The sequence below is a fragment of the Ceratotherium simum genome, chromosome 4 (genome assembly GCF_057802395.1).
Source record: "Ceratotherium simum simum isolate JZ-2026a chromosome 4, ASM5780239v1, whole genome shotgun sequence".
Classification (NCBI taxonomy): Eukaryota; Metazoa; Chordata; class Mammalia; order Perissodactyla; family Rhinocerotidae; genus Ceratotherium; species Ceratotherium simum.
In genome coordinates, this window is record NC_141903.1 from 63,695,082 (window position 1) to 63,715,997 (window position 20,916).

The following is a 20,916-nucleotide window of genomic DNA, read 5'->3' on the forward strand; positions in this document are numbered from 1 at the left end:
TTTTGTTGAGGATTTTTGCATCGATGTTCATCAGTGATATTGGCTTGTAATTTTCTTTTTTTGTGTTATCCTTGTCTGGTTTTGGTATCAGGGTAATGTCAGCTTCGTAGAATGAGTTAGGGAGCTTACCCCCCTCCTCAATTTTTTGGAAGAGTTTGAGAAGGATAGGTATTAAGTCTTCTTTGAATGTTTGGTAGAATTCACCAGGGAAGCCGTCTGGTCCTGGACTTTTATTTTTGGGGAGGTTTTTGATTACTGTTTCAATCTCCTTACTGGTGATTGGTCTATTCAAATTCTCTACTTCTTCTTGATCCAGTTTTGGAAGGTTGTATGATTCTAAGAATTTATCCATTTCTTCCAGATTGTCGAATTGGTTGGCATATAGCTTTTCATAGTATTCTCTTATAATCTTTTGTATTTCTGAGGTGTCTGTTGTAATTTCTCCTCTTTCATTTCTGATTTTACTTATTTGTGCCTTCTCTCTTTTTTTCCTGGTGAGTCTAGCTAAAGGTTTGTCAATTTTGTTGATCTTTTCAAAGAACCAGCTCTTGGTTTTATTAATTTTTTCTATTGTTTTTTTAGTCTCTATTTCATTTATTTCTGCTCTGATTTTTATTATTTCCCTTTCTTCTACTGATTTTGGGCTTTGTTTGTTCTTCTTTTTCCAGTTCCTTTTGGTGCATTGTTAGATTGTTTATTTGAGATTTTTCTTGTTTGTTGAGATAGGCCTGCATTGCTATAAAGTTCCCTCTTAGAACCGCTTTTGCTGTATCCCATAAATTCTGGCATGTCGTATTTTCATTTTCATTTGTCTCCAGGTATTTTTTGATTTCTTCTTTGATTTCTTCGTTGACCCAGTCATTGTTCAGTAGCATTTTGTTTAATCTCCACGTATTTGTGGCTTTTCTGATTTTCTTCCTACAGTTTATTTCTAGTTTCATACTGTTGTGGTCAGAAAAGATGCTTGGTATTATTTCAATCTTCTTAAATTTATGGAGACTTGTTTTGTGGCCTAATATGTGATCAGTCCTGGAGAATGTTCTATGTGCATTTGAAAAGAACGTGTATTCTTTGGTTTTTGGATGGAATGCTCTGTATATATCTACTAGGTCCATCTGTTCTAGTGTGTCATTTAAGGCCAATGTTTCCTTATTGATCTTCTGTTTGGATGATCTATCCGTTGGTGTAAGTGGAGTGTTATAGTCTCCTACTATTATTGTGTTACTGTCTATTTCTGTTTTTATGTCTGTTAATAATTGCTTTATATATTTAGGTGCACCTACATTGGGTGCGTAGATATTTACAAGTGTTATATCCTCTTGTTGGGTTGTTCCCTTGATCATTATGTAATGCCCTTCTTTGTCTGTTTTTACAGTTTTTGTTTTAAAGTCTATTTTGTCTGATATGAGTACAGCTACCCCAGCTTTCTTTTCATTGCCATTTGCGTGGAGTATCTTTTTCCATCCCTTCACTTTCAGTTTGTGAGAGTCTTTAGGTCTGAAGTGTGTCTATTGTATGCAGCATGTATATGGGTCTTGTTTTTCTATCCAGTAAGCCACCCTATGCCTTTTAATTGGAGCATTTAGACCATTGACGTTTAAAGTAGCTATTGATAAGTATGTACTTACTGCCATTTTTTAACCTTTTTTTTTCTCCGTGTTTTAGTAGTCCTTCTCTGTTCCTTTCTTCTTCTATACAGAATTGATGGTCTCTTTAGTTTGACCTCTGTCTGAAAGCTCTACTCTTTAAGTCCCCTCCTCCTTCCTTTTATGTTTTAGATATCATATCTAACCTCTTGTTTGTGCATTTGTATCCATTACCCTCTTATCATGGAAATAGATAATTTTTCCTATTTGTGGTCTTCTCTTTTCCCCTTAAATCTGTCCCTTTAACATTTCTTGTAGCACTGGTTTCTTGATGACAAAGCCATTTAATTTTTGCTTGTCTGGGAAATTTTTGATCTCTCCTTCCATTTTGAATGATAACCTTGCTGGGTAGAGTATTCTTGGCTGTAAGTTTTTTCCTTTTAGCACTTTAAATATATCATGCCACTCTCTTCTAGCCTGTAAGGTTTCTGCTGAAAAGTCAGCTGATAGCCTTATGGGGTTTCCTTTGTATGTAACCTGACTTTCTCTTGCGGCTTTTAGGATTCTCTCTTTATCTTTAATTCCGGGCATTTTGATTATGATGTGTCTTGGTGTGGGCCTCTTTGGCTTTATCTTTCTTGGGGCTCTCTGTGATTCCTGTACCTGGATGTCTGTTTCCTTCCTTAGGTTAGGGAAGTTTTCAGCTATTATTTCTTGAAATAGATTCTCTGCCCCCTTGTCTCGCTCTTCTCCTTCGGGGACACCTATAATACAGATGTTAGTGCACTTGATGTTGTCCCAGAGGTCCCTTAGACTGTCCTCACTCTTTTTAATTCTTTTCTCTTTTACCTGTTCAGCTTGGGTAATTTCTTCTAGTCTTTCATCCAGCTCACAGATCCGTTCTTCTGTATCCTCTACTCTGCTTTTGAGTCCCTCTAGTGCATTTTTCATTTCCAGTATTGTATTCTTCATTTCTGATTGGTTCTTTTTTATATCTTCCATTTCTTTGTTGACATTCTCACTGAGTTCATCTATTCTTCTCCCCCAGATCAGTGAGCATCCTTAATGCTCTTTGTTTGAACACTCTGTCAGGTAGGTTGCTCATTTCTGTTTCACTTAGTTCCTTTTCTGGGGTTTTGTCCTGTTCCCTTACTTGGAATGTATTCCTTTGCCTCCTCATTTTGCCTCTTTCCCTGTGCTTGTGTCTACGTATTAGGTAGGTCAGCTACATCTCCTGCTCTTGGATAGGTGACCTTATACAAGTGATGCTTTAGGAGTCCTGCAGTGTGCTTCCCTCAGTTCTCAATGTTCCAGGGGTGACCCCTATGTGGGCTACATGTGTCCTTCTGTTGTGGTCTGTTTGCTCTCCCTGTAGGTGCCCAGGGAGGCCGAGTTATGCTCCTGGCCAGCTGTTGTAATGCTCAGCTGCTTGTAGTTGTTGTGGGCCCTTCAGTCTCTTTATCAGGTGTGGGGAGCCCCAGAACAGTTGGCTGCAAGTTCTAATACCACATTTGTGTTGCAGTATTTCTTTTAAGAGAGTAGGCCCCCAGTGTGGCAGGTTGTTAGGCTCAGGGGCTTACAATTGCTATAAGCCTCAAGCCTTTAGGTGTCTTGTCAGCTCTCTGAGGATTGCAGCTGGGTGGGGCTGGCCTCAGGCACGGGAGCACCCAATTGTTTCGGGCTTTGGAAGGTGGGGCAAACCCCCTATGTGGGTCTTTGAGAAGCACAAGTCTTCTGCAGCTGACAAGCTCTGCCGCCCACAGGTCCACACACACAGTGAACACAGTCCTGCCCCGTGTGCGTGACCCGACCTCCCCAAGCAGACCCAGTCTCTCCACGGCGGGAGCCCCACACACTCTGCCACCGCCCCACACTCTCCACCCGCTCCTTGTGCACACCCTGCCCCACTGAAGTCGACTCAGTTGCCAGGCTGCAGAGAATCCAGTCACCAATCTATGTAGGCCCACAAGTTGCCTGAGGGCTTGTTGTTGGGTGGGGCCAGTCTCTAGGGTGGGCTGCCTGCCCTGGCTGAGCTGGATTAAATCGGTGCTCTAGCGGGTGGAGCAGACCTTGGGCTAGCAGGCCCCAGGGAGAACTCCAATGGCGTCTGTGTCAGCATGCCCACACCAGGCCACAACAATGGCCGCTGCCAATGTCCCAGTCCCTGGAGAGGTCTCACCTCTCACCGAGATGCACACAGGGCCTATTAGGTGAGTCTCTTTTCACCAAAGCACTGTGCACCTTTCTTTTTTTTTTTTTTTTGTCTCTGAGGTTTCGTGCTCTTTTTATTTCTGGTCGTTCCAGGAAAAGAAAAACAACTTTGCATGGACCAAGGTGGGTACATGCCTAGTTTATTAAAATCAGAATGAGCTCTGAGCCCCTGGACTCCTGCAATGCACCTTTCTTTCTGGTGATTTTAGGTTGCTTTCTGAAACGGGTGAGTTCGCGCATGGCCCCTTTAAGAACCGGTTTTAATTTTTTGTGAACCAGCTTTTCTGGGGGTATTCTCCAAGGTTTTAGTAGCAGGCAAAGTCAGATATTATGCCACTCGTCGCGATTGTGCTGGGTCCACAAAATGCCCCCAGCGGGGGCGCTGCCCGGCTCAGGGCCCCACGTCTCCAGGGAGGGCTGCGTACCTGTGAGCTGCTCCTGGGCAGCCATGAGGCGCTGCGGCTTGTGAAGGCGGCGTTTTTCCTCTCCGGAAGGGAGTCTCTGCCTCTTCCACCTCAGTTAGGATTGTCCCTTGTTGCAGGAGTTCCTCTTATCCAGTTTTCAGTTCTGTCTCAGGGGTAATTTTTCCACGAGTAGTTGTAAATTGGCTGTGTCCGCGGGAGGAGGTGAGTTCAGAGTCTGCCTATGCTGCCATCTTGACCATTATCCTATGTCTATCTTTCTAAAGAAGACATACAGATGGCCAACAGGTACATGAAAAGGGGATCAACATCACTAATCCATGGAAATGAAGAGCAAAATCACAATGAGGGGCCGGCCCAGTGGCGTAGTTGTTAAATTTGCACGCTCCACTTCGGTGGCCTGGGGTTCACATGTTCATATCCTGGGTGTGTACCTATGCACCGCTCATCAAGCCATGCTGTGGCAGGCAGCCCACATGTAAAGTAGAGGAAGACGGGCAAGGATGTTAGCTCAGGGCTAACATCCTCAGCAAGAAGAGGAGGATTGGCAACAGATGTTCGCTCAGGGCCAATCTTCCTCACCAAAAAAAAAAAAAAAAACTCACAATGAGATATCACCTCACATCTCCTAGAATGGCCATTAAGAAAAAGACAGGACACATAAAGGAATCTTTTCGGATGACATGCCTACCCAGACCAGGGAAACTAAAGAAAAAATAAACAAGTGGGACTTTATCAGATTAAAGAGCTTCTACAAGACAAACGAAACCATAATCAAGATGAACAGACAACCCACCAGCTGGGAGAGAATATTTGCAAAACATACATCTGACAAGGGGTTGATCTCCATAATATATAAAGAACTCACACAACTGAACAACAACAAAACAAACCCAATCAAAAAATGGGCAGAGGAAATGAACAGACACTTCTCCAAAGAAGATATACAGGTGGCCAATAGGCACATGAAAAGATGTTCAACATCATTAATCATCAGGGAAATGCAAATCAAAACAAGATTAAGATATCACCTCATGCCCGTTGGAATGGCTATAATCACCAAGACAAAAAACAAGTGTTGGAGAGGATGTGGAGAAATAGGAACCCTCATACACAGCTGGTGGGAATGCAAACTTGTGCGGCCTCTAGGGAAAACGGGATGGAGATCCCTCAAAGAATTAAAAATAGAGATGCCCTATGATCCAGCTATCCCACTACTGGGAATCTATCCAATGAACCTGAAATCAACAACCCAAAGAGGCTTATGCACCCCTATGTTCATTGTAGCATTATTCACCATAGCCGAGAAGTGGAAGCAACCTAAGTGTCCCTCAACTGACGATTGGATTAAGAAAATGTGGTGTATATATATACAATGGAATACTACTCGGCCATAAAAAAAGACAAAATCGTCCCATTTGCAACAACATGGATGGGCGTCGAGCATATTATGTTAAGTGAAATAAGCCAGAAAGAGAAAGACAAACACTGTATGATCTCACTCAAATGTGGAATATAAACCAACACATGGACAGAGAAAACTGTACTGTGGTTACCAGGGGCAGTGGGGGTGGGCACAAGGGGTGAAGGGAGTCATATATATGGTAATGGACAAACAAAAATGTACAACCCAAAATTTCACAATGTTAAAAACCATTAAAACATCAATTAAAAAAAAGGGGGGGGGAAGAAAAAAAAAAGAAAAAGACAAGACATAACAAACATTGGTGAGGATGTGGAGAAAAGGGACCCTTGTTCACTGTTGGTGGGAATATAAATTGGTGCAGCCACTTTGGAAAACAGTATGGAAATTCCTCAAAAAATTAAAAATAGAACTACTATATGGTTTAACAATTTCAGTCTTGGATACATATCCAAAGAAATAAAAACACTAAGTCAAAAAGATATATGCACTCCCATGTTAATTGCAGGATTATTTACAACAGCCAAGATTGGAGACAACCTAGGTATACATGGATAGATGAATGGATAAAGGTGTGGTATATATACAATGGAATAATTCAGCCATAAAAAGAAGGAAATCTTACCATTTGCAACAAGATGGACCTTAAGGGCCTTATGCTAAGTAAAATGTCAGAGAAAGACAGATACTGTATGATCTCACTTATAATTGGAAGAAAAAATAAAATAAAAACCAAGCTCATAGATACAGAGAACACATTGGTGGTCGCCAGAGGCAGGGTGTGGGGGTGAGCAAAATGGATAAAGAGGGTCAAAAGGTACAAACTTCCTGTTATGAAATAAATGTCATGAGGATGCAATGTTCAGTGTAGTGACTATAGTTAATAATACAGTCATGTGTCGCATAATGACGTTTCGGTCAATAACGGACCGCATATATGACTGTGGTCCCATGAGATTAGTACATATGGCCTAAGTGTGTAGCAGGCTATACCATCTAGGTTTGTGTAAGTACTGTAGGGAAGGAAGAAATTTTCCTCTATCCTTCTAGGTTATCCTGGCTGGTCTGAGAATTAAATTGACATGAGACAGATTAACAGGAGAAAAACATACAAAATTTTAATAACACGTACACATGGGAGAAACCCAGGAAAACCAAGTAACTTGCCAAAATAGCAGAAGCCCTCACTTTAAATACCATCCTCAGCTAAAGACAAAAGAAGATGCTGGGGGTGGGGAGAGTAAGGGACTTCAAACAGAAGGAAGGCAATTCACAGGTAGGTGAAAAGGAGCAAACATTTGAAAAATAAGGGTTTGGCCACACAGAAACAGAAGAACACAGAGGGGAGCTCAACATGCAGGCTTTTCTAGGCTCCTCCCTGTCTACCACCTAGTTCATGTTAAGCTAAGGTGATAGCAGTTTTCTGAGACAGGTTTTTTTTTTCTTCAATCTGAATTCTTTTAGGCAGTTAAGGGGGAAGTAAAAGGAAAACTTTCTGAGACTTTTGTTTCTTAAAAATAATCAGCCTGGGGCCGGCCCGGTGGCGCAAGTGGTTAAGTGCGCGTGCTCCGCTGCGGTCGCCCGGGGTTCGCCAGTTCGGATCCTGGGCGCACACCGACACACCACTTGGCATGCCATGCTGTGGTGGCGTCCCATATAAAGCAGAGGAAGATGGGCATGGATGTTAGCCCAGGGCCAGTCTTCCTCAGCAAAAAGAGGAGGATTGGCAGATGTTAGCTCAGGGCCGATTTTGCTCACACACACACAAGATAATAATAATCAGCCTAAAATAATCCTCATGTTAAAGAAACACATTTTGGGCTGCCAAATTTTGTTCCTCTTCAGTACACTCAATGATGTTTGCACAACAATGAAATCGCCTAACAACACATTTCCAAAATGTATCCCCATCATTAAGGGACACATGACTGCACTGTATTGTATATTTGAAAGTTGCTAAGAGAGCAGATCTTAAAAGTTCTCATCAAAAGAAAAAAGTTTTTTTAACCCAATGGTGATGGATGTTAACTAGACTTATAGTGGTGATCATTTTACAATACATACAAACATCAAATCACTATGTTGTACACCTGAAACTACTATGTCAATTATATCTCAAAAAAAAAAGAAAATCCCATTTACAATTGTATCAAAAAGAATAAAATACCTAGGAATAAATTTAACCATGTAGGTGAAAGACCTGTACATTGAAAACTATAAGATGTTGATGAAAGAAATTGAAGATACAAATAAATGGAAAGATATTCTGTGCTCATAGATTAGAAGAATATTAATTCTTAATTCTTCTTAATATTCAAATGTCCATACTACCCAAAGCAATCTACAGATTCAATACAATCACTCTCAAAATTCTAATGGCATTGTTCACAGAAATAGAACAAAATATCTTAAAATTTGTATGGAACCAGAAAAGACCCTGAATGGCCAAAGCAATCTTGAAGAAGAAAAATAAAACTGGAGGCATCACGTTATCTGATTTCAAACTATATCACAAAGCTATAGTAACCAAAATAGTATGATATTAGCATAAAAACAAATAGATGAATGGAACAGAATACAAAGCCCAGAAATAAACCCATGCATATATGGTCAATTAATTTATGATGAAGGAGCCAAGAATACATAACGGGGAAAGAATAGTCTCTTCAATAAATGGTGTTGAGAAAACTGAACGAACACATGCAAAAGAATTAAACTGACCACTATCCTACACCATACACAAAAATCAACTCAAAATGGATTAAAGACTTGAGTGAGTATAAGAACTGAAACCATAAAACTCCTAGAAAAATACATAAGGGGTAAGCTCCTTGACATCAGTCTTGGCAATGATTTTTTGGCTTTGACACCAAAAGCAAAAGCAACAAAAACAAAAATACACAAGTGAGACTACATCAAACTAAAAAGTTTCTGCACAGCAAAGGAAACCACCAACAAAATGAAAAGGCAACATACTAATGGGCCAGCCTGGTGGCTTAGCGGTTAAGTGCGCACGCTCCGCTACTGGTGGCCCAGGTTCAGATCCCGGGCACACACCGATGCACCGCTTCTCTGGCTATGCTGAGGCCGCGTCCCACGTACAGCAACTAGAAGGATGTGCAACTATGACATACAACTATCTACTGGGGCTTTGGGGAACAAAAAAAAAAAGGAGGAGGATTGGCAATAGATGTTAGCTCAGGGCCAGTCTTCCTCAGCAAAAAGAGGAGGATTGGCATGGATGTTAGCTCAGGGCTGATCTCCCTCACAAAAAAAAAAAAAAAAAAGAAAACATACTGAATGGGACAATATATTTGCAAATCATATCTGATAAAGGGTTAATGTCTAAAATATATAAAGAACTCATACAACTCATTAGCAAACAAAAAAAAAATCACACAATCTGGTTAAAAAATGGGAAGGGGATCTGAATAGATATTTTTCCGAGGAAGACATACAGATGGCTAGCAGGTACATGAAAAGGTGCTCAACATCAGTAATCATCAGGGAAATGCAAATCAAAACCACATTGAGCTATCACCTCATATCTGTTAGAATAGCTATTATCAAAAGACAAGACGTAACAGTGTTGGTGAACATGTGGAGAAAAGAGAACCCTTGTGCACTCTTGGTGAGAATATAAATTGATGCAGCCACTATGGAAAACAGTATGGAAGTTCCTCAACAAAATTAAAAATAGGGGCCGGCCCCGTGGCGTAGTGGCTAATTGTGCGCGCTCTGCTGCTGGCGGCCCGGGTTCGGATCCGGGGTCCCCACCGAGGCACCGCTTGTCAAGCCATGCTGTGGCGGCGTCCCATATAAAGTGGAGGAAGATGGGCACAGATGTTAGCCCAGGGCCAATCTTCCTCAGCAAAAAGAGGAGGATTGGCATGGATGTTAGCTCAGGGCTGATCTTCCTCACACACACACAAAAAATTAAAAATAGAACTACCATATGAACTACCAGCAATTCCACTTCTGAGTATTTACCCAAAGAAAATGAAAACACTAACTTGAAAAGATATCTGCATTCCCATGTTTATTGCAACATTATTTATAATAGCCAAGACGGGGAAACAACCTAAGTACCTATCGATAGATGAATGAATATAGAAAATGTATACATACACAATGCAATATTATTCAGCCATACAAAAGAAGGAAATCCTGCCAGTTGTGACAACATGGATGGACCCTGAGGGCATTATGTTAACTGAAATAAGTCAGAGAAAGAGAAATACCGTATGACCTCACTTATATGTGGAACCTAAAACAAACAAACAAACAAACTGAACTCATAGATACAGAGCACAGATTGATAGTCGCCAGAGGTGGGGGTGGGGGTGGGGGTGGGGAAATGAGTGAAGGGGGTCAAAAGGTACAAACTTCCAGTTACAAAATAAGTCCTGGAGATGTAAGGTGAAGCATGGGGTCTATAGTTAATAATACTGTATTGTACATTTGGGAAAAAAAGAAATATAGCATGAAGCAAAAATTAAAATGTTCATCTCAGATAATCACAATTCTTTATTATGGTCATCTCATTCTCACACAGCTATTCCAAATTCTTTCTAATGTGTGTTAATTGCTAATATATGGAACTACCCTCAAAATCTTAAGGAAAAAAAAGCTACCATATAAGCCTTTGATACCAAAACAATAACTTAACCGTTCAGTTTTATAATTTTCAGAACACTGCCATATGTATTTTCTCATTTGAACCTCGTGAGGTTCAGATACAACTCAGACTCCCTTTTTATAAAGTAAGGAAGTTGAATATCTAAAGGTTGCTGGTTGCCCATGGCCCCTTGGCTAATAAATGGGAAAATTAAGTCAAAATCTTTTGTGAATTATTTTCTCACCAAAACACTCTCTTGTCATGGAGAGTTCTGGTGCACCCCTTCCTCTGGCCAGTTTTCTGCTCCATGTTAATGTTATTTTATATTTAGTGGTCACCTAATTTGTGCTAGGCACCATGATAGGCAAGGATATGAAAATGAATGACATACTTCAATACCCTCTACTTAACATCATTCAATGTGAAGATTTTAACACTATCCATCCACATTTCCAGTCTCACAATGGCTGGCAAGAATCTTCCTACAGGTGTCTCTCAGCGTGCCTATTCTTATACATTTCCAAATCAGAAGGCTTCACCTCTCTCTCTTCAAAGTCAGCTCTCCTCCAAAACAAATAGTAACAAGGAGATTTATCTTCACTATGACGAAGATAATTTCATGCTTACAACTAAACATCCCATGATATAGATAAAAGAAAATGGGACATGAAATGAGTTTGGATTAGGAACAAAACTTAGGTCGAATTCACTCAGTCAACACTGAGAACTAACATTCTCTGTATCAGGCTTTGTGTTAGTAGGTGCTGGGATACAAATACCATTAGTCCTTGCCCTGGAGACGCTGACTGACTACCTTGGCTGTACTTGGAATTCACCTGGGGAGCTTTAAAAAGACTGCTGGCCCAGGTGTCACCCCTAGAGACTCTGATTTAATTGGACTGGGGTACAGCTTGGGCGTTAGGATTTTTAAAAGCTCCCGTGTGATTCTTCAGTCCAGGCAAGGTGTTGCAGCCTGTGATCCAATGGTAGAGAACAGGCTAATATCTAGCCTAGAGGATCTTAAACTTCAGTGCATCAGAATCACCTAGGGAATTTGTTAGGCATGCTGATTCCCAGATCCACAGCCAGGATTATGATTCACTAAGTCTAGGGTAAAGCACAGGAATCTATAGTTAACAAGTGCTCCAAAAGAAGCTTGCGTGGAGTGCTTAGACCTGACTTTGAGAAACATTTCCAGTCTTAAGAGGGTAATGGCAAGAGTGAAAAGATTTCAGAAGAGAACACAAAGGCTATTCGTGGATTGAAAAACAGTATGAGGAATATTAAGATTGTTTATTCCAATGACAGGGCCAAAGCAGGATTTTAAAAAAGGAGACTAGAGACTGTTCCTCCTGGAGAGGAAGTGTGCTGTGTGGTGGCTGGCTGTTCTTGATCTCCTCTAGGACAGATGAAGAGCAAAGGCCTTTAAACTGTAGCACTTGGGCTTTAGGTTATATGCAAGAAAGGAATTCCTGACAGTGAGAGTTGTTAAGCACTGATTTAGGTTATTAAGGAAGGCTGTGAAATTTTTTTCTCCGGAGGTTTTCAAAACCAGCATTGATTCTCATCTATCTGGGCTAGGTAAGGTATTAGCCTGCTAGAAGGCAGAGGGAATAGACTAGATAACTTTTTAAGCTCTTGAATGGCTTATGACTCATAGATTTGTAACTAACAGCAACAGTAGCTAAATGTGAGTGTGAAGGAACTTCCAGAATGGCAGAGTGAGGAGCCTGGCAGACCCCTTTCCTAGAAAACAACCATTTAACTGAGGAAAATCATAAGAAATAATCATTTCACAGCTCTGGAAATTGTCCTAAGAGCATACAGCAAATAGAGAAACATTCATTCAAGAAAAATCTACTAAACTCAGTAAGAACAGTGCGAGTCCATGGCGTTTAAGTCATGGCCGCCTCCCCTTCCCCCTCTGCTCTGTGTTTGGGAAACTTTTTCTGGGAGTTCTAGTCTGGGTAGTGCGGCCAAGAAGACAAGGGGGTGTGGGGGTGGTGGGGTCCTCTCTCCTCCAGCTCCCAGTCTCGGGCTACATTTTCATCCTGTGAGGGGCAGGCTGCAGATGCTTGCTGTCCCCGCACAGTGTGTTGCAGAAACTCTATGTAGGGCAGGCGTGGCTGGAAAGACTGAGTTTCCCATCCCCCACCAGCCCTGACTCACAGGGCAGAAGCTCTACTCCAGACGTAGCAGGCCAAGAATACTGGGGCTCCAACTGCCCCCACCCCAGTCATGTGGAAGCTACACGCTGGGGTGGGGGGGCAAGCTAAGAAGACCAAGAGCTACCACCTTCCACTCCAGCACCCACTCGTAGAGCAGTGGTGTCACTCTGGGAGAGGCAGGCCACTCCCGTGCAGCAGTGTAGAGGTTCTGCTCAAGGAGAGAGGCAGGCTGAAAACAGCTCTGTCGGAGGAACTGACTATACTTGGAACAGATTTTGGAGAATTCCAGGCCTAATGGTGTTATTGAAAACAATGGAAATTTTGTTGGAGGGTATTAAGAGGGTTTGGAAACTGCATGATACTGGTAGAACAAGTGAAATAGAACAGCCAGAAAAGTCTCACAGAGAGAATCATAGAAAGAGACAGTCAAGAAGAACGCTCCTGGAATCACAGTCAACTCTGTGGGTCAGGAAGGCTGTGCCCGTGTGCTAGGTACCTACTCCGAAGCAATCAGAGCAGGAGCTGGTGCTGGTTTGAAATCACTCCCCAAGCTGCACACAGATCCATCCACACAGGGTGGAAGCCTTACTAGCACAAGGGTTTAAGCTCAACCTCTGACCAAACACTCGTTAAACAATAAGCTGCTCTGGCCCAGGAGCAACTCCTAGGGAGCCAGGCTTAAAAATAAAATCACATGCACCCTTGGCAGTTTGGAAGACTAGGTGCATGCCCGAACTGCACCCTCTCAGTAGCAGTCGGAGAGGGAACTTCCAAGCTAGTACTCCCTGGCTGATTATGGGGCAAAAACATCAACTCCCTGAATTGTGCTCGCAGCCTCCAAGCCACATAGACACCCGAGAGTAAAGGGTAAAATCTAACTGACCATGGGGGCTTAAAACAACATTTGACCAATAAGTAGACTCAGGGGCAACCCCTAGAAAGCCAGGGTAAAAAATAAAAACAAGGGAAAAAGAATCTGAGCAGAGACATCAGAGACTGCATGTTACAAGGGAAATAGACTTCACAAAATTAGTTAACCAAGTCACTGAACAAATTAACAAGTGATTAAGCAAACAATAAAAGCAACAATCCCTTGGATATCAGTATCCAGAGTTGCTACAATATATTATCAAAATTTCCAGCTTTCAATAAAAAAATTATAAGATGTGCACAGAAACAGGAAAGTGTGACACACACACAGGAAAAATAGCAGGAAATAGCAACTGTCTTTGAGAGGCCAAGATATTGGACTTAGCAGACACAGGCTTCAAAGCATCTATTAAAAACATGTTCAAAGAACTGAAGGAAACCCTGTCTAAAGAATTAAAGGAAAGTATGATGACAACGTCTCGTCAAATAGAGGATATCGATGAAGAGACTGAAATGTTAACAAGAATCAAATGGAAATTGTGAAGTGGAAAAGTACTATAACCAAAATGAAAAATTCACTAGAAGGGCTCAAAAGTAGATTTGAGCTGGCAAAAGAAAGACTCAGTAAACTTGAAATTCGGTCAATAGAGAGTATGCCATCTGAATAACAGAGAGAAAAAAGAATGGAAAAACATAAACAGAGCCTCATAGAAATGTGAGACAGCATTAACATACCAACATATGTGTAAAGTGAGTTCCCAAAGGAAGAGGAGAGAAAGTGGGCAGAAAAAAATATTTGTTGAGCTTCTTGGACTTATAATGTTTTTTGTCAAATTTGGAAGTTTTTAGCCATTGTTTTTTCAAACTCCAAGTAGGATAAATACAGAAAGATTCATACCCAGACACATCATAATCAAAATGGCAAAAGCCAAAAATAAAGAGAAAATCTTGAAAGCAGTAAGAAAAAAATGACTTATCATGTACAAGGGAACTCCAATAAGGTTAATAACAAACTTCTCATCAGAAACAATGGAGGCCAGAAAGCAGTGGGACAACATATTCAAAATGTGAGTGCAATAGGAGACTGGAATTTGTGGACATTATTCTCCAGTAACTTCATATCATATATTTGTCTTTCTCTCTCTATCATGTGTGATTTCCTCATTATTCTCCACCTTATTATCTCCTGATGGTTTCTGAATCTTTGTGTGGGAATTACTTTTTCAATTAGTAAAAATTCATTGAAGTTTTCAAAAATAGATCTCCTCTAGGATTAAGTATGTATCTTTGATTCTTGTTTCAGGTTGTGAGCACATAGGTCTCTGTCACAGACATCTGTTATTATTTGCTCTGTATCTTTTCCTTCTTATGATGGTATACCTGGTGTTCTTTTGTGGAACCATCCCTGCCTCCTCGGTCCATATCGTTTATCTGAGGCTGATCTAAAATTCTGGCTTTATAGGAGGACATATAACAGAAACCTGCTCAATCAAGGATTTCTTCTGGCCATACTGAATGCTGATAGGTTCAGGGATGGGCGCATACCCAAGCCATACTAATGAGACTCAATTTGGGGACTTTTGCTAGAACGATTGGGAAGAAAGAGATGTCATTTCATCAACATTACTCAGCTGATAGGATGTAAGCCTGAGGCTGTCATGGGCCACCAAGAGGAGAGAGCTTCCTGGAGATGGAGGCTGACACGGGGAAGAGTAGAACTGCGAGACTGGAAAAGAGAAATCTTGTCCTTATGGCATTAGTTTGAGCCGTAATGAATCTAGTTGTGCCTGAAGTCACTTCCATCTCTGATTACATGAACAACATAACGCTTTTTGCATATCAAGTTTGAATTTGGGTTTCTATTAGTCAAAACTAGAAGAGTCATGAATAATATTAGGCTCTTCTATACTTTTCATATACCTGTGAATATGTTCATTTTATAACTGAAAAAAATTTTATACAAAAGGTAAAACAGAAATAGGTACACAGAGACTCAAAAATAGCTTAAGATGACATCTTAGAAAACCATTCTCTCTTTTTGTGGATTTTTTTAAAAAGCTGGAGTAATTTTAATAATGAATTCAAGAAACCGATGCCAATTTGATCTTCTAATAGCTCATGTGTGAGACAATGGCCAGTAGGTGATGTTGATGGAAGTGTGAACACATCCATCATTAGGATGCCTGTTTCTCGTTAACCATCCAGGCCTGAAGAGGTTGTTGAGGTTAGGGTTGAGGGCAGGCTGGGCAGATGTGGTTAGCAAGAAAGTCCTGAACATTAACTCAGGGCCTGTTGAGCTATGTAGGACATACTAAAAGATTCAAGGAGGCCACATTTAAAAATAGCATAATGAAATTAGTACACTGCAGTCTGCCCTGAGGAGCAGACATGACCTGACTTGATGAAGCTTCACATACAAAATGGATTTTATTTTTAGGGCATTCTATCTGGGATAACAATGGCTCTGCTGATAGGAAGGTGGTAGGTATAGTTTGTCTTACTGGCTGGCACTTAAGCTTGAAAAGAACAAAATAGCATATTTAAACTGTCAAGCCCTAATTGTTTCATTAGATGGTGGTAGTCTTTGACAAAAGGAGCCGGCTAACTGCTGAAAGCAAGAATGATGAGCAGTAATTCTGGCAGGGCACTGGGGCGCTGCACTAGTTACCTCTCCTCCTTTGTTTCTTCCCAGTTCATCTCTGTTACAAGGGGAAGTCTCATTTTCTAATGTAATGACTGCTATTAAAATCAGTTAAAATCCTTTCATGAGCTCTGTGGTATATCTTCTACATATTTTTAGATATGAATGAACCATGGAAGCAAGTTCTAGCATTTGTATTCATCTATTGGGTCTCCAGTATCCAGTTTAATATCAATTATAGTAATGATAGATATTTATATAGGACTTTGAACACAGCAGGGTCCTAAAATGATTTACACGTTTTATATATTATGGACGAAAGGTTTTGTTTACCACTGACTTGCAGCCACTTCACCTTTGATGGTGACTACCACGCCACCACCAACTGCCTCTCCTGTATGGAAAATGGATACCTTCCCGTCTGACAGAAATGAAGGAAGCCTTTTTGGTAGGCAGAAGGCAAGAACTCAGCTTAATATCTTGAATGGGCACTGTGGAGAAACCCCCAGGTTAGGCGTTTATGGTAAATAAAGCAGTTTCCACATATTAATTTTATAAAGCCTTTCTGCTCTTCCTTCTAACGCTGCACATCTGTGAGGTATCAGGGGAGAGACTGAGTGGGGGTGTGGGAAGGGGGGCAGTTCTGATTTATTTCTTGCTGCTCAGTGGAATAAAGACCCACAGCATGTTTTCCATTTACACACATTTAAGAATTTAGAGGCTGCTTAGAATGAGAGAGTGGTTATATTTCATCAAGAGACATCATAAAAGCTTTCTCCAGTTTGAAACACAAAAAATCAGATCCCATAGATAGCTAGTTTTTCTCAGGTACAAGGAACTAAATGTGATTAATGCCTTTTTCAAGGGCTAGAGCCTGCCTTTCCCCATCCCGAGAGAGCTAGCAGAGGAATCCTCCCAGCTGCCCCAGGTCTCTGCTCTCGGCAGGGAGGGAGGGAGACCCCTCCACAGGGTGGGCTGTGTGGACCTCTGTTTGGAGGCTGCCCCTCTAAGTTCAGAGAGTTGATTTATCTTTGATTCGGGTTTTTAAATTAGCCTTGTTTAAAATCGTCTTTTTCCAAGGGCGGCTTTGCTTTTAGCCAAGCTTCATATTACACACTGTATATAAATTTCAGCTGAGTTGTTTTCCAGATTCAACAGTCTGAAATGTTGAAGCCCGTGTTTATCATCATCCGGGCTGCGTTGGAGCAAGCTTGTCCTTGTCAGACATTGGTTCCGAGCTTGAAGGAGCCCTCTACTTTATTGGTTCTTGCCCAGTGTTGAAGAATGATGATTTTGTTGGAGAAAGGCTCATCATTTAAACCCATCCCTCCCTAACTTAGATAGGTGGATAGATGAAGGGTTGCAGCGATTGCAAAGCTCCAGTAAGTGAGAAGAAACCAGTCGGAAAAATGTGGAAAGTATTGAAGAGGAAAGAGACTCCCTGAGCTGAACTAAAAACTCAAGTGGAAGGACAATGCTTGTGGCCTTCCTGACTATCCTGTGGAAGAAAGGCTGCAAAACATTCCAGAATCCAAGGAAAACTCTCTAAGGAAGAAATTGCAATCTGGATGCAGCATGCCTTGTGGTTTGGAGAATAAACAGGCAAAAATTGACCTTTAGTTAGCAGGGCTAACTACCAGGGTGTGGTAAAACCCTTTTCCAGCACAGTCTGTCTTGCTACCAGTGTGGACAGCGTGTGCTGACACAGGGCTTCTCTTACTCTTCTGACTCATCGCCAGTTCAGCAGGCTTGGCTGCCACCCGGCAGGTTCCATGGAGATGTGAAATGTTCAAAAGCGGGAGAAGGGCTCCTTGCCACTGGCGACCATTGAGGAGAGGGAAATAGACTCATTTTCAAATGTTTATTTGGTCTGACACATGTAAGAATACATTTCAATGTCTAACTTGGCAATCTGGTTTTCTAGGTAAGATGAACAAATAAAAACCTCTAGTGATGCTTGTTGTCCCCTGTTTCTATAATTTTCCAACAATATATGACTAGATGGAGAGGAGAAAGGGATTTATTTAACATATACAAAATGTTTTTAGATCTGGAAAAAAGCTTCTAGAAATTGAATAATTGCATGTATTCCCAACTTGTTTCTTTCCTAAATGCAAACAAACAGTCTGGAAACCTGGAAGCTATAGTTAGTGACATGGTTTTTGATACTAAAGCAAATTGCCTCACCTAAGATGAAATTAAAATATATGGCAATAAATTTCTTCTAGGTCTGCATAAGACTATACTGTTGATCAAAATTGCCATCTGTAGGTTAATAGATACACTTAATTTTTTCTTGTGTTTATTTTTTTCACTTTGAAAAATTAGTATTCACATTGTTTTCATGGATTGTTATATTATGCTCATGAATTGATCAAATGTTAAGTAAGTACTTTGGATAGTAGCTTCTCTAAGTTTAAAGAGTTATCATCAAGACATTAACAATAATTCACACACCCATAAAATTGCCAAATTGTAATCTTGGCTGTAAATTACATCAGGAATCTGCCATCATGAACCCTTCTGACAGGTTTCATGAGACTATCTGAGAATATGTATGGAATTATAGAATGATGGGCTGTATATGAACATATGAGCATCTAGCTCAACAGAAGGGAGACAGGTCTAGTGACATTGAGCAGGCAGCGGTGGAGAGGTTGAGAGGTAGAGATGGAACCGACCTCCATTTATCCATTTGTAGCTAGAGTTCCTTCAAAGACCATTTAGGGGTGTCAGCTATAAAAGGTAACAATGATCTTTGTGATTCTGTTGCTATTTTTATGATCCTTTTCTTTTTAATAATGCTTCAGAGTTTCTTTAGGGAAAAGAGTAATCAAGCTTAGTAACCAGGATCTTGTGGTAATTTTTGAATGTTATATTTTATAAATATTCAAATACAAAGCCTAAATTTATGCCCCCAGTGGGAGCAGAACAATGCAAGAAAGAGATTCCACTGAGAGTACCCCTCTGCATTTGCCCAGCTCTAATCCTTCCTAAGAAACGTGAGCACTAGGAGATCTCTAAGGTACCCTTTGACCCAGAGGTAGAAGATTCCATGACAAAGCACATGCCGCAATGCTATTTGCCAAAATGCTTTACTTAGGGTTCACGTATATCACCTTCTTCCCCCCAGTCCTTGCCCCTCATCCACTAAATCTCCTAGTCTTGCTTTTATCCACCCAGGGCATCCATCTCTGATTCTTGTGAGTATCTAACAAAAGTTCAAATAATTTGGCCAGGATTGGAAAGTACAATATAGTTTTAAATAATTCTCTTTATATTTTTTGGGTACACATTCCAGATGTTAATAATAGGGATGTTATAAAATGGCTTCAACATAGCTGCTAAGACTCAGATAATGGGAATAAGGAAAACTAAAAATATTGAAATGTTCTTATGCTTCAGTACACTTACATGGAATAATAATGCATGTAAAATATTGATGCTTCAGAATAACACTAGGTCAGCTGATAGTAACATGCCTGACATCATAGAAAAATAGAATCTGGTATATTTAATGCATGATACTGATAAACTCCGTGGGTACTGGAAGGGAATGATATTTAGAAAATATGGCTCAATTGGTTATGGTCCACTGGAGCTGAGTAATTCTTGATGTAGACAAAATGATAATAATACCAGAGTGGTAGGATGCATCCCATTAAAAAAAAAACGTACTTTAGTTTTGTTCTCAGGCGGAAAAAGAAGATATTGGACACTATTGAGTAAGATGCATTGGGAGAATTTAGGTGATATATTTTTCACCCTATGACTTCCAGATCTCTCTCCCAAACTCTACTCCCCAGTATCACTTCCCTTTGTGTGCCACATGTCAACAATGAGACATCTTGCTGTCACCTCAATAGTAGTATATTTTAAATGGGACTTCTCTTGCCTCTGAGCTCTGTTTTCTAACTCTCCACGTCTCTGATAAAGATCTTCTCTAGGTTACCCAAGTTTGGAGTCCCGGAGTTACCCCTGACTTGTGTCTCTGTTTTATCAAGGAAACCTGAGAATTTTTCTAAGAATCAACTATATTCTTTTTTTTTATTATTGTGAAATTTTTGTTGTACATTATTCTTTATCAGTCACAGTATAAGTGCATCCCTCCACCACTTGTGCCCACTCCCTACCCCCATAGCCCCTGGTAACCACCAAACAGTTCTATCTGTCCGTGTGTTGGTTTATCTTCCACCTATGAGTGAAATCATACACTGTTTGTCTTTTTCTTTTTGGCTTATTTCACTTAACTTAATACCCTCCAGGTCCATCAATGTTGTTGCAAATGGGACGATTTTGTCTTTTTTTTATGGCTGAGTAGTATTCCATCATATACATATACCACATCTTCTTTATCCAATCATCAGTCGAGGGACACTTGGGTTGCTTCCGTGTCTTGGCTATAGTGAATAATGCTGCGATGAACATAGGGGTGCATAAGCCTCTTTGGATTGTTGATTTCAGGTTCGTTTGGTAGATACCAAGTAGTGGGATAGCTGGATCATAAGGTATTTCTATTGTTAATTTTTTGAGGAATCTCCATACTGTTTTCCATAGAGGCTGCACCAGTGTGCATTCCCACCAGCAGTGGATTAGGGTTCCCATTTCTCCACAGCCTCTCCAGCATTTCTTGCTTTTTGTCTTGGTGATTATAGCCATTCTAACGGGTGTAAGGTGGTATCTTAGTGTGGTTTTGATTTGCATTTCCCTGATAATTAGTGATGTTGAGCATCTTTCATGTGCCTATTTGCCATCTGTATATCTTCTTTGGAGAAGTGTCTGTTCATTTCCTCTGCCCATTTTTTGATTGGGTTGTTTGTTTTTTTGTTATTCAGTTGTGTGAGTTCTTTATATATTATGGAGATTAATCCCTTGTCAGATATATGGTTTGCAAATATTTTTTCCCAGCTCCTGTGTTCCCTATTCATTTTGATCCTGATTTCATTTGCCTTGTAGAAGATCTTTAATCTGATGAAG